General features: G+C 41.9%; 1 protein-coding gene across 1 annotated transcript in view; it reads left to right on the forward strand.

Moving 5' to 3' along the window:
* The window catches only part of gpr184 (G protein-coupled receptor 184), a 34,011-nt gene extending 22,022 nt beyond the window's left edge, over window positions 1–11,989 (forward strand). The window contains exon 3 of the mRNA XM_042062901.1: window positions 11,979–11,989. The gene's annotated coding sequence lies outside the window, so the exon portion shown is untranslated. The remainder of the gene's footprint in view (window positions 1–11,978) is intronic.
* The last annotated feature ends 582 nt before the right edge of the window (window positions 11,990–12,571 follow it).

Below are 12,571 nucleotides of genomic sequence, written 5' to 3' on the forward strand. Positions count from 1 at the left end.
TCACACAGACACACACACACACACACACACACACACACACACACACACACACATACACACACACACTTAGAATGGACAGCAGTGGAGGCAACAAGTTTACAGTAATTAGATGATGAATGAATGTTGTGAAAGTTGAGGATTTTTCAGTTCATTGAATAATGTTTTGTGAATTCGAAATTCACGGCATGACACATAGACACAGACAGACACACACACACGCACATTTTCTCTATATATTTATTTTTCAGTAGTTTGGTCATCATGATGCAGGTTGTGGTTCTCAGTATCCTTTTCTGTTGCTGTGGACTCTAAGTACAATAGAGAGATAAAGACACACACACATAAACACACACACGCACAAACACACACACATACACACACACACACACACACACACACACACACACACAACCTAAGAGAGAGCTAGGGTTGCGAGAAGAGAAGGACACACTGAGTTGAGAAATGTGCTACTGTCATGTTCTCAGAGGAAGCTAAACTCAAAGTGGTTATTACACACAGACATACACACACACACACACACACACACACACACACACACACACACACACACACACACACACTCATACACACAGCTCTTGAACCTCAACAAAGCCACGCACTCCAAGAAGGTGGAACACACACACACACACACACACACACACACACACACACAGGCACACAGACAGACAGACACACACACTCCTCCTCAGAGCTGGAAGTGACCTTTTCTGTTCCCATTGCTCTCTCACTTCCCTGAAGTGTAACTGAAGAAAGCAGAATCAGCTTCACACAGTACCCCCTGCTGTGTGACTTTCATCAACACAAACTGTATGTGTGTGTGTGTGTGTGTGTGTGTGTGTGTGTGTGCGTGTGTGTGTGTGTGTGTGTGTGTTTGTGTGTGTGTGTGTGTGTCTGCTTGTTAAGGAGCCTGCACTGTTGTCATGGCACTTTCCAGTCCATCACCATGAGAGCCTGTTTTTTTGTCTCCCCAAATAATAGCACATAATTTTCAGCTGAAAATGACTTGATTGGGGTGTGTATTGGAAAAGAAAATAGATGCCCATGGACCAGATGCAATCTGGGGAAAAAGGCTTTCATATGTATCCGGAATTCCAGATTTTTTAACCTGAAAACGAGACCCACGAATTTCGGATAGATCCGCTGAGGTTTTTTTTTTTTTTAAATGGGGGGGGGGGGGGGGGGGGCTATATTTCTGTATAGCACAGACTATTGCTATGTATAACTGGCTGCTAACAATGAATATCACGCTGCAAGTAGCCTAGTTTGTTCAGTGACAGAGACTAGCCTAACGTTACTGGTTTTCATAGTTTTAACCACAAAGCCTGTCTACCTTAGGCTACTAAATTGTTTAGTTAACACCTTGTCATTTCACATTTATCCAGCCGTTCACCTCCGTGAACCTTGCGCCCCATGTCATCTAAATTCTAAATCACATTTCGGGATGACCATCTCACTATGAGAAAACGTAACGTTATGGAGACATTGCTAAGAGATCAAAGCTTTGGCATGCTTAGTAAACATTAGTCTTGCACATAATATTGAATTGAATATTTAGTGGAAATACAGTAGTCTACTGTATACGTAGATAAAAAGTCGCCTATTTAAAGGCGCAGCCTGCATTTTAACCTTAGCTGTCAATTTAGTGTGTGCGCTTGTAAAACTAGTGTGGTAGCCTACACAATCCTGGCGCAGTAGCATATAACAGTTAGCGCCTATCATTTATTTTAGGAGGAGAGGTGAAGGACCTACAGTGTTACTTTGGGAGGAGAGGGAGCGATGTAATTTGATTCTCTTTTGGAACTGAAATATCAACAACCTTCAAGTTGCAACCTCTTCAATCAGCATCAATATCAGTAGGCCTATCACATGATTCACTATTTTGTACGTAGGCCTTAAGTAGGCCTATTTGTAGAAAATATATATTTAATTCATTTTAACTGACCCGCCCGCAAATGACCCGAATATCATTAAAATATTTTGTTTATGACTCATAACCGCGGGTGGTACATATTTAAAGAGCCCACTGAATTCCTATAGGCTAGCGCTGATTGAATGAGTGAATGATCGGATTGCGGGGCTTTCCCGAAAGTAGGCAGCTAAGATTGGCTCTGTGTAGCATTGGAGGAGTAAAGGCTACACTACTACACTACTAAAGTCTTCCTAGTAGAACTTTCGCTGAAGCTATCATTTCTTCAGAACTAAGACCAATTTCCTCAGAGGCATCTCCAATTGTCACCAATGTTTCATCAAACCAGATGTACTGCAAAGCAATACAAAATATGACCGCTGCTCAGTCATGCACATTCTCTGCGCAAAACTGAATCACGCTTGTCAATTTGTCTTCATCCCCCTATTCCATCCCCTACTCTTGCAACTTTTGTGTAAGTAAATGAGTGTGTGCGTGTGTGCGTATGTGTGTGTGTGTCTGTTCGCGTTTGAGTGTGTGTGTGTGGGGGTAATGCTGTTCGCGGGTTCGAGTCCGGGCGTGTGCAGGGCTGAATCGTGCAGGTTCAACACAATGCAGGTTACATAGGTGCAGCATCAAAATTAGTTCAACAAAATGAGTTTCTTGGTGTTTTAAGCCCCCAACACTGTCTTCAAGGCAGCGCTGCCTGGAAGGGGCTAGGGTTAGGTTTAAAGGTGCCTTTAAAACACCATCGAGCACAAAATAACATCATGCTGTCAGCAGTGGAACTAATTACTAGTATATATAATTATGCTACAATTATTATTAATGATAAATATTACAAAGATAATGTATATCAGGTAAGGAAAGAGAGACGAAGACACACTTGAAAAACACTTTTTGTTGGGCCCCCTCCTGGATTGAAAGCTTCACACAGCCAGGGCTGAAAGTGGAGGTTTTTGACAATGCCCTTTATCAGATGAGAGGCTTGATCTGTCTGTCCATCAATCAATGGCAGAGGAACAATTTGTCCAGGGGCTTCGGACAGCACGGGATTGCTTGTGTGTCTGTTGATCGATCTGAATGGCTCACTTCTCTGCCAGTAACACAAGCTTTCTTCTAAAGTGCAAAATCTCTTTTGTTCAAATGGCTTTTTGGTGATAAAATAGACGATGATGGGAGAGGAATTTCTTTCTTTTCTAAAGAAAAAAAGAGTTTGCAGAGGCACTCTGAGGTTGAAAAAGTATAAAAAGCCTTTAATTCATCATGGCAAGAACTGGTTAAAAGCACATGGGCCTACGCGTTGCGGCCATATTGGCCTTCATCATGCCCTTCATCAAAGTCTTTTTTCTTTGGATTCTCACTTCACCTGTCGCAGAAGAGCACCTGAGCAAGAAATTATCTGAAGTCTACTGAGCACCCTAAGCCCCTCTGTGTCTTTTCTCTCTTCTTTTAGAAGTGTTTTTCTCTCTTTTGGGCAGGCGGAGTCTGTGGTGGCGGGTGGAGATGATGGTGGAGGCTTTTGCATAATTGAAGACTATTACATCGGTCCCGGTGGAGCCTCCACAATCACTCATGTTCGCCATAATTATGGACGTCGATGAACATTCACTGCACTCTGCGAACCATTTGTCAATATTCTTCCTCAGACAGAGCACCAGGCTTTACTGGAGGCTTTAAAAGTCTAGTCGAGCCTGGCTGGTATGGCAAGTCGATTGAGCATTTATTCTGATATCTTGATATCAGGCATAATTGTCATGTACAGGTAAGCTATTTTTGTCAACTAGTTAACTAGTGAGCCATGTTTGTGTGAACTAGTTAACTAGTGAGGGCCAAACTATGCACACTAGTTAACTAGTGGGAACCAAAATGCTCACTAGACATAAAGACAATCGATAGCAGGTGTAGACAGCGACTGAGCATATAGTCCTACAAGAGGCACACAACCCAGGTTGAACAAAGGCAAATGCCTCGTGCTGCTGCCCCCCCAGAATGGAAACCGGCGGCCTAAAAAGGGGTCAGGTGACCTGTGCACCATCCTCCCTAATCAGCCAATCACTATCAGTTAGCATACCGACCACCTGCGAACAGACACAAGACAATACAACGTAGCGCAAGGAGGAAGCCACGCCCACTGGGGCATCACATATGGTTACCTAGCAACAAAACACTTCATTAACATGAACATTGATGACACTGATACTGATGTGGCAAGACTAGCTCAAGTGGTTAAGCTGCAGGAGATTATGTGGGAGTCCAGGGTTCAATTCCTTAGAAGTGCATGAAGTTTTACAGAGTTGTTTTCTTGATCTTTGAGCTTTTAATTACTTTTGAAACCATGTGCAGTTAATGTGTACAATATTTTGTTTTTCAGTTATTAATCAGAAAAGTGTGACTAAAGGATGCATGTATGTCTGTGGTTGCCTAGCAACAATAAACAAATATTAAATAAATAATATTAACGAAATAATATAAAATTTAACAAAGAATAATATAAAATTAATAATATTAAATAATATTAATATAATTAATATTATCAGTTACTATACTGAAGTACCGTTGCAGAGCAGTGTGTCACTTTAGCCACTAGGGGCTCCAATTAGGACCTGATCGCGAGGCTATGAACAGTAAATTTACATTTAGACTGGATGGGATTCTTATGATACCCAATAGGAGTCTTCTACCCACCCTCTCATTAGAATTTGCATAAAGACCGTTTCAGGCACTAACTAGTGAGCTGCTTCACTGCCACACATGCAAACTGAGACTTCAATTGTTCCACTAGATAACTAGTGGGCAAAAACGATCAGCTTGTTTGTCTTTTTAGGTGTAACTAGTTAACTAGTGAACAAAATATGCATGCAACTAGTTAACTAGTAAGGCCCACAACACCCTCACTAGTAAACTAGAGAGTATTTTTGCCTTTACATGTTAACAAGTGACCATTTTGGCATCTCACTAGTTAACTAGTGGGGCTGAAAAGGCCTTCACTAGTTAACTAGTGGGTGTTTTGGGGCACACTAGCAAACTAGTGACACTTTTTGCACCTCACTAGTTAACTAGTCGAATGGAAACTGCCATCACTAGTTCACTAGTGGGTGTTTTGGTGCACACTAGTAAACTAGTGACACTTTTTAGACCTCTTTAGTTAACTAGTGGGCATTTGTGTCTTCACTAGTTAACTAGTGAGCAGTTCTGCCTTCACTAGTTTACATGTAAGTGTCACAATGAAGCCACTAGTTTACTAGCTAGAGTTCCTTTGGCCAGCATGTTAACTTGTGTTTCACATGCAAATGTTGTAGGTGAGATTTCGTGAAATTCTGCGCTGTGATTGGTTGTCATGTTCTATTTGGACATAGGGAGCCAATAGAAAGCCTCAATTTCCAGAATTCTCCGCCTCCTAATTTGAATTCTGTGGCACTAGTTGACTAGTGTGAATTTTGTCTTGAACTAGTTTACTAGTATACATTTATGACCTCACTAGTTAACTAGTTTGGACAAAGGATGCATCAACTAGTTAACTAGTGAACCTACTGCCATCACCTAGCTAGCTAGTAAGCCATTTATGGTTCACTAGTTAACTAGTGACATTGACCTACTGCAACTAGTTAACTAGTGAGGAGTTTTGCCTTCTGTAACGGTGCGGTAGCCCGTTACCAGTGTTACACCACATCAGACTACAAGCTATCGCTACAAACACACCGACACCGTTTCTCACACAGGCCTTTATTTTGTTTGTACCGCACGAACGTGAGCATGCAGCTGGCAGTCACGGAAGCAACAGCATCTGCAACACAAACACAAAAGCACCTTCGTCAATAAACTGCTTGAACTTCAGGAGTGGCCAACTGAAGGTTTAGTACTACGGACAATAAACTTGTAAACTTGGCGGACAATGGGCGAACTAGCATGGAACAAAGAGCAGGGCTTGCCGCTTACGTGGGTGTTAACTTCCTTGTTTGCGTTCATCAGAAGACCCGACGGTAGCCCTCAAGAGACAATTATAGTTTTGCGGAGTGAACGTCATAGGCGTGAATGGGGCATTGTTGTGTGGGAAGAGGGGTGTTTGTGTAATTAACAGGATATGTATGTTTATTATGTTTGTAAAGGTGGTGGTGTTAATGTCTGGTAACCGGATAATGTATTACATTTCATTAGAGTATTTATATATATTTTTGTATTGGTTCTAGGCTGTTAGACAATGATTGATTTTGGGACAATGATTTGGTTCTGGCCAGGGGCTAGAAGACCTGTGGCAGACCAGACAGCAGGAAGAGTGGGTTAAGGTGAGAAAAGAGCACCTGTGTATGACCAGAGAAAAGAGATTTTCCACATTTAGCTATATGTAAAGTGCTATATTATTGAAGCCATTTTGCTTGGAAAAAAGTTTAGTTTCAAGTAAAGTTAACAGTATAAATTAGTTTGATTGATTATTTTGTTTTGGAGTTTTTTTTCCTTTTTCTCTTTTTCCTCTGAGATGACCATATCCCTGTTTGGGAAATAAAACAGCTTTTGGAACATCAGCATCGCCTCGCTGCTCTGCTTTTCTAGGCCGTAAGGTCAGCCAGGCAACACCTTCACTAGTAAACATGTGCACATTGGCTGTCACTAGTTAACTAGTGAGACCCAAAAGCCTTCAACTAGCTGACTGGTATGCATTTTGGCCTTTACTAGTTAACTAGTGGGCATTTTTGCTGTCACTAGTTAACTAGTGTGTAGTGATGTAGTACTCGAGTCCGGTCTCGGACTCGAGTCCGGTCTCGAGACCAATTTCTGCTTTCTCGGTCTCGTCTCGGACTCGTTCCTTCAAAGACTCGGTCTTGACTCGGTCTCGGACCACAGTGGGAGGAGAAGGACTCGTAATTTCAGACCGAGTCCTCGAGACCAACGCATTTTTTATGTTCATATAAAAAAACAGACAACACATAACAACAATAATAATAAAATGCAATGTTGACCGGCATTATTTGAAAATGACATCCCATGGTGCAATGCAAAGATACTGCCGTCAGAGCCGTTTATTTATCTCTATGGCTCTGCTGCCGGTGAGTGTCTGTAGGTCAGCATAGTCCATATTAAGACGTTAAGACTGCTCCTCTAAACAATTCCCAATCTAGCTTAGTCTGTAGGCCTAACTGTTGATTATTAACTGGGGTGATATTAAATTATGAATATTAAAACTGCAATTTTTTTATGGTCTTGGTCTCGACTCGGTCTCGACTCCTAAAGGACTCGGTCTCGACTCGGACTTGCTTCCTCAAAGACTCGGTCTTGACTCGGACTCGACTGTATTTGAAAACCAACAGACTCGGTCTCGACTCGGTCTCGACCCTTCAAAGACTCGGTCTTGACTCGGACTCGGCATAGGCGGTCTCGTCCCCATCACTACTAGTGTGCACAAACATAGCTCACTAGTTAACTAGTTGACAAAAATGGCTTGCATGTTGGCCTGATATCAAGATATCAGAAAAAATGCTCAAGCGGCTGGCCAAATTACATAGAAGTTAACAAGTGGGAATTTGACATTCAGTAGTCAGCTAGTAAACATTTTTGTACCTTACTAGTTGACTATTAAAATATATAAGTCTTTAAACTAGTTAACTAGTGCACATTTCAATGTCCACCAGTTAACTAGTGAACATGCTGAGCATTACTAGTTAACTAGTAAGATATGAAACATGAACTAGTTAACTAGAGAGAATTTGGGCCTTACTAGTTAACTAATGGTCATTTTGGCATTAGTTAACTAGTTCACACAGAAGTCATTAGTCATTAGTTAACTAGTTCACACAGAAATGGTTCACTAGTTAACTAGTGGACAGAAATGGCTTGCATGTACATGACAATTATGCCTTATTATATCAAGATGTCAAGGTGCCTGATATCAAGGTGCCTGGGGAATATGGTGTACACACACACACATGCATACACACACAGAGCTACACACACACACACACACACACACACACACACACACACACACACACACACACACACACACACACACACACAGCTACACACAACACACACACACACACACACACACACACACACACACACACACACACACACACACACACAATCCTATAAAATCATATGCATCAATGCAACTAGGTGCGTCCATATCAACAATGTCACAGGGGCTCCCCTGAAATTAATATAGAATATAGAAAATAGAAATTAATAGGTAGCTGTATTCAAAGGTATTCACATACACACACGCACGCCCGCGTGCACACACACACACACACACACACACACACAGACACACACACACGCTGCAAAGAGGTAAACACCAGCCTCTCAGAAATGCTTTTGATATGCTTTCGGTCTCTACACAGCCGATTAAATGACTGGATCGGAATTCTGTCATCATTCTGACCGATTCACACTGAAGCACTGGCCATCGAACAGCGACAGTGGCAGACCGTCTTCATGAGGCATCCTCTCTTCTCTGCTCCCTTTCAAAGGAAGAGAGAGTTGGAGAATGACCTCAGAGACACAGACTTTGTGTATATTGCCTGCTTGAGCATTCTGTGAGGTGTGTGTGTGTGTGTGTGGCGCAGTGCTTGTGTATTTAGGAGGGCCAAGCATTTTTCGACTTAGTCTCGCTTTCTGCATCTCAGTCATCAAGATCAGCAGGGAGGTGTGTGTATGTGTGTGTGTGTGTGTTTGTGTGTGCATGTGCGTGTGTGGTTGTGTACTTGTGTGTTTGTGTGTGTGTGTGTGTGTGTGTGTGTGTGTGTGTGTTTGTGTGTGTGTGCTTTCATTCCTAAGTGCTCCTAAAATGCTAATGGAGAAGCACACCTGTTTATGCGCGTCCTTAGAAGCATTCACAAATGATGTGGAGTCTCTCTTTCTCTGTCTATCTTTTACACACATGCACATGTACACACACACAAACACACACACACACACACACACACACACACACACACACACACACACACACAAAAACACTCTTACAAAGTATATGCAAATACACCCACCCACACACATGTACACCCGCACTAACACACAAACGCCAACACACTCACACACACACCCACACCCACACACACACACACACACATTTTGTTCTATGTTCTTAACTGTGGTCTGAGACACGGAGTGCAGCATCCTTTTCAGACAAGTGTACTCCAGTGATGATGGCTTCTCTTTTCTCCTCTCCACTCCACTCACTCTCTGTGCAATCACACACGCTAAATTATGCACACAAATACACACACACACACACACACACCTACACACACACATCTTCTGGCTTGGTGGCAGTCTGGACGCAGGCCAAAAAAATGGCCAGACTGTTCCAGGAAAAGGTCACACTGAGCCACACACTTGAAGACGCACAAGGAGCTGCAGGTGTGTGTGTGTGTGTGTTGATGTTTGTGTGTGTGTGTGTGTTTATGTGTGTGTGTGTGTGTTTGTGTTTGTGTGTGTGTGTTTGTGTGATTGTGTGTGTGTGTTTATGTGTGATTGTGTGTGTGTGTGTGTTTGTGTGTGTGTGTTTGTGTGATTGTGTGTGTGTGTTTATGTGTGATTGTGTGTGTGTGTGTTTGTGATGTGACATAGATAGAAGAAGCAGTGTCTTTGTCTGTGTGTGTTTGTGTGTGTGTATGTGTGAGAGAAATCAGCGATTGCAGCCCAAAAAAGGCCCAAACATAAATTATCGTATTCATCTAATCTTTCCTAACGATCTGCTAGCTGCCCGCCCCATAAGCAGGCTGTCAAAAAAAACACCTCTCAGTAGGCAGTCTAGGCTCTGAGATCTGCACACAAAAACAATTGTTACCAACAAGTGTTGCCAACCACTCAAAGGCAAAATAAAGTGTTCCAACCAATAACCGACGAGATGCGCGTTCAGGAGAGTTTCAATTGCACGGTAGGGAGGTGGAGGGAGTAGCGAGCTAACTCTGTTTTGTTTGAACGTCAACAGAAATGACGTATCCCTGCCATCGCTGATACAACCTTGAAGCTGCCTGTTGGCAAGATTTTTTTTTTGATCATATTCACTGAAACCGACACTATGCTCCGACAGAACGACATAAATCAGCCGGTTTTAGAAAAAAACATAGAGCCTGTTATTTGTTTTGCAAATATCCACAGCTCCCGGTTCTTCTGGTCCAATCAGATCAGGGCTGTGTGAGATCTGACTGTCAATCACAGTCTTGTGCACACTGACGAGCACAAACTCAGTGGTAGTGGGGGAGGGGCATCAGAGAAACATTCACAATTTTGGCTGTCCCCTCAATCTGTCAGACTTGTCCACTGCAGCTTTAATTATAACTAGATGTACCGCAGAGCGGTACAAAATATGACCGCCACCCAGTCCGGCACATTTTTTCCACAAAAATAAGTCACACTTAGCAAATTGTGTTCATTTCCTCCTTTGTTCCTGCTTAGCTTAAGTAATTCAGCAAAGTCAGGGTATCTGCTAGTCTGGCTGCTGGCTAAAAACAAAAGGTGAAAGGCAAATATGATTCTAACTGTCTCACTGAATTGCATTATGCACACTCAATTCTCACTGGTATCTGCTAGACAACAAGTACCAAAACATGATTAGTTCATAGATTTCACATGTAAAATACATTTTATATAACCCCACCCCCATCTTCCCTGTTCATAATTTTGAGAAATTGTTGAATTGTGTGCATCCTATCCATGCAAGTAGCCTACATTTATAAATTAGAAATACAACAAAATAGACTAGGTGCCAACAAAACACATTTCCTATATCCTCTATCTTTTTATTATATTTATTGAAGGCTTGCACATGAAAACACGTCAATGCATAATTAGGCCAATTAAAAGAAACGAGTCACAGAAAGTAAGCGCCAGAATAAAGTAGTCCAACAATAGGCCATGTGATTGAATATCCAGTAGGAATTAGTAAAAACAAAAAGACCCCTTTTAACTTTCACCAGCTTGTCCATATCGGGGGACAGTTTCTGGGCAGTGGCTATTTAGCCTACATAACATCATTCAGATGTCCGTGCGTCAGGCGATTTCGCACTTTTGATTTATTCATATTCATCACGGAAAAGGCCTGCTCACATAAATATGTTGTCCCAAACATACATCTACACAAGTATTTGACCTGCAAAGGCCGTGAGCATTGGGTAGCTTACTGTTGTGGCAAGGATTGGTCAAATGATTCGATTGCAACAGATACATAGTAGGCTAATCCTTCGACAGATGAAAACGAAAAACAATGGTTCCATGCTATCCATGTGGGGCTACATGCCCACCAAGTTTCGTGTACCCCGGTCTTTCAGTGTCCCGGGAATCCTTGACAGAAATTTGGCCGTGTGAAAAAGAAAAAAAAAACAAATCTGACTAAACCTATGTATGTAGGTATTTGATTGCACTTATAGGAGAGAGGGAATATTTTAATAGACAAAAACATGTGCTTGAGATGGGACCTGAAAAAAAAGCACAAATAAAATCTTTGTCTTTATGGTCAAAATAGTTACTGACTAAATAACAGTGTGTGCAATTGAAAAAGCTAACAGACATTTTGTATGATTTTGTATGTCTGTAAGCTTTGAGCTTCACTGTCATGAAAACATTTCCTTTTCCGTCCTGTGTCACATCAACCATGACCACATTTAAACATCTCCTTCAAGACCATATCATGTATTAACTGTGTGTTGTCACAAACACTTACTCCATTTTCTAATTGGAGTAAGTGTTTGTAACAACACGTCATGATAAATTTAATAGTGTTTGATCGCTGTTTTGGTATGAAGCATCTTTCACTTAAAGGAGAATTCCGGTGTGATATTGACCTAAAGTGTATTGAAACATGATACCGAGTGTGAACGTATGTCTCATAGCCCATCTCGACTTGTCCCCTGCACTCCAAAATCTGGCGCTAGTTAGCCGATGCTACCAACAACTTTTTCAGTAGTGGTGCTTCGGCATCGGGCTAGCCATGCAAATAAATCACTGTTTTACACCCATTTACGAGGCTCAATGTATCTCCACACTTCATTGGTAGACTTCCTAGGGCCCTGACATTTAAAACGAGACATTGAGAACTTTGAAAAAGCACTGGTAGTTTACTTACAAGACGATTTATACAGACAGTATCTTCACGAAGTTTAACGTTTGCAGCCATCTTGAATTTAGTCACGATAAGTCGAGCAACGAGTAAAAATGAACAGGTATGATAAGGGATCAGATTCCAGAAATAATTCAGTGGAAATGCATGGATTCCAGTTTCTTCCAGTAGCAGCAACTGGAATCCATGCATTTCCACTGAATTATTTTTGGAATCTGATCCCTTATCATAGCTGTTCATTCTTACTCGTTGCTCGACTTATCGTGACTAAATTCAAGATGGCTGCAAACGCTAAACTTCGTGAAGATACTGTCTGTATAAATCGTCTTGTAAGTACCAGTGCTTTTTCAAAGTTCTCAATGTCTCGTTTTAAATGTCAGGGCCCTCGGAAGTCTACCAATGAAGTGTGGAGATACATTGAGCCTCGTAAATGGGTGTAAAACAGTGATTTATTTGCATGGCTAGCCCGATGCCGAAGCACCACTATTGAAAAAGATGTTGGTAGCATCGGCTAACTAGCGCCAGATTTTGGAGTGCAGGGGACAAGCCGAGATGGGCTATGAGACATACGTTCACACTCG

Source organism: Alosa sapidissima, chromosome 15, assembly GCF_018492685.1.
Source record: "Alosa sapidissima isolate fAloSap1 chromosome 15, fAloSap1.pri, whole genome shotgun sequence".
NCBI classification, from domain to species: domain Eukaryota; kingdom Metazoa; phylum Chordata; class Actinopteri; order Clupeiformes; family Clupeidae; genus Alosa; species Alosa sapidissima.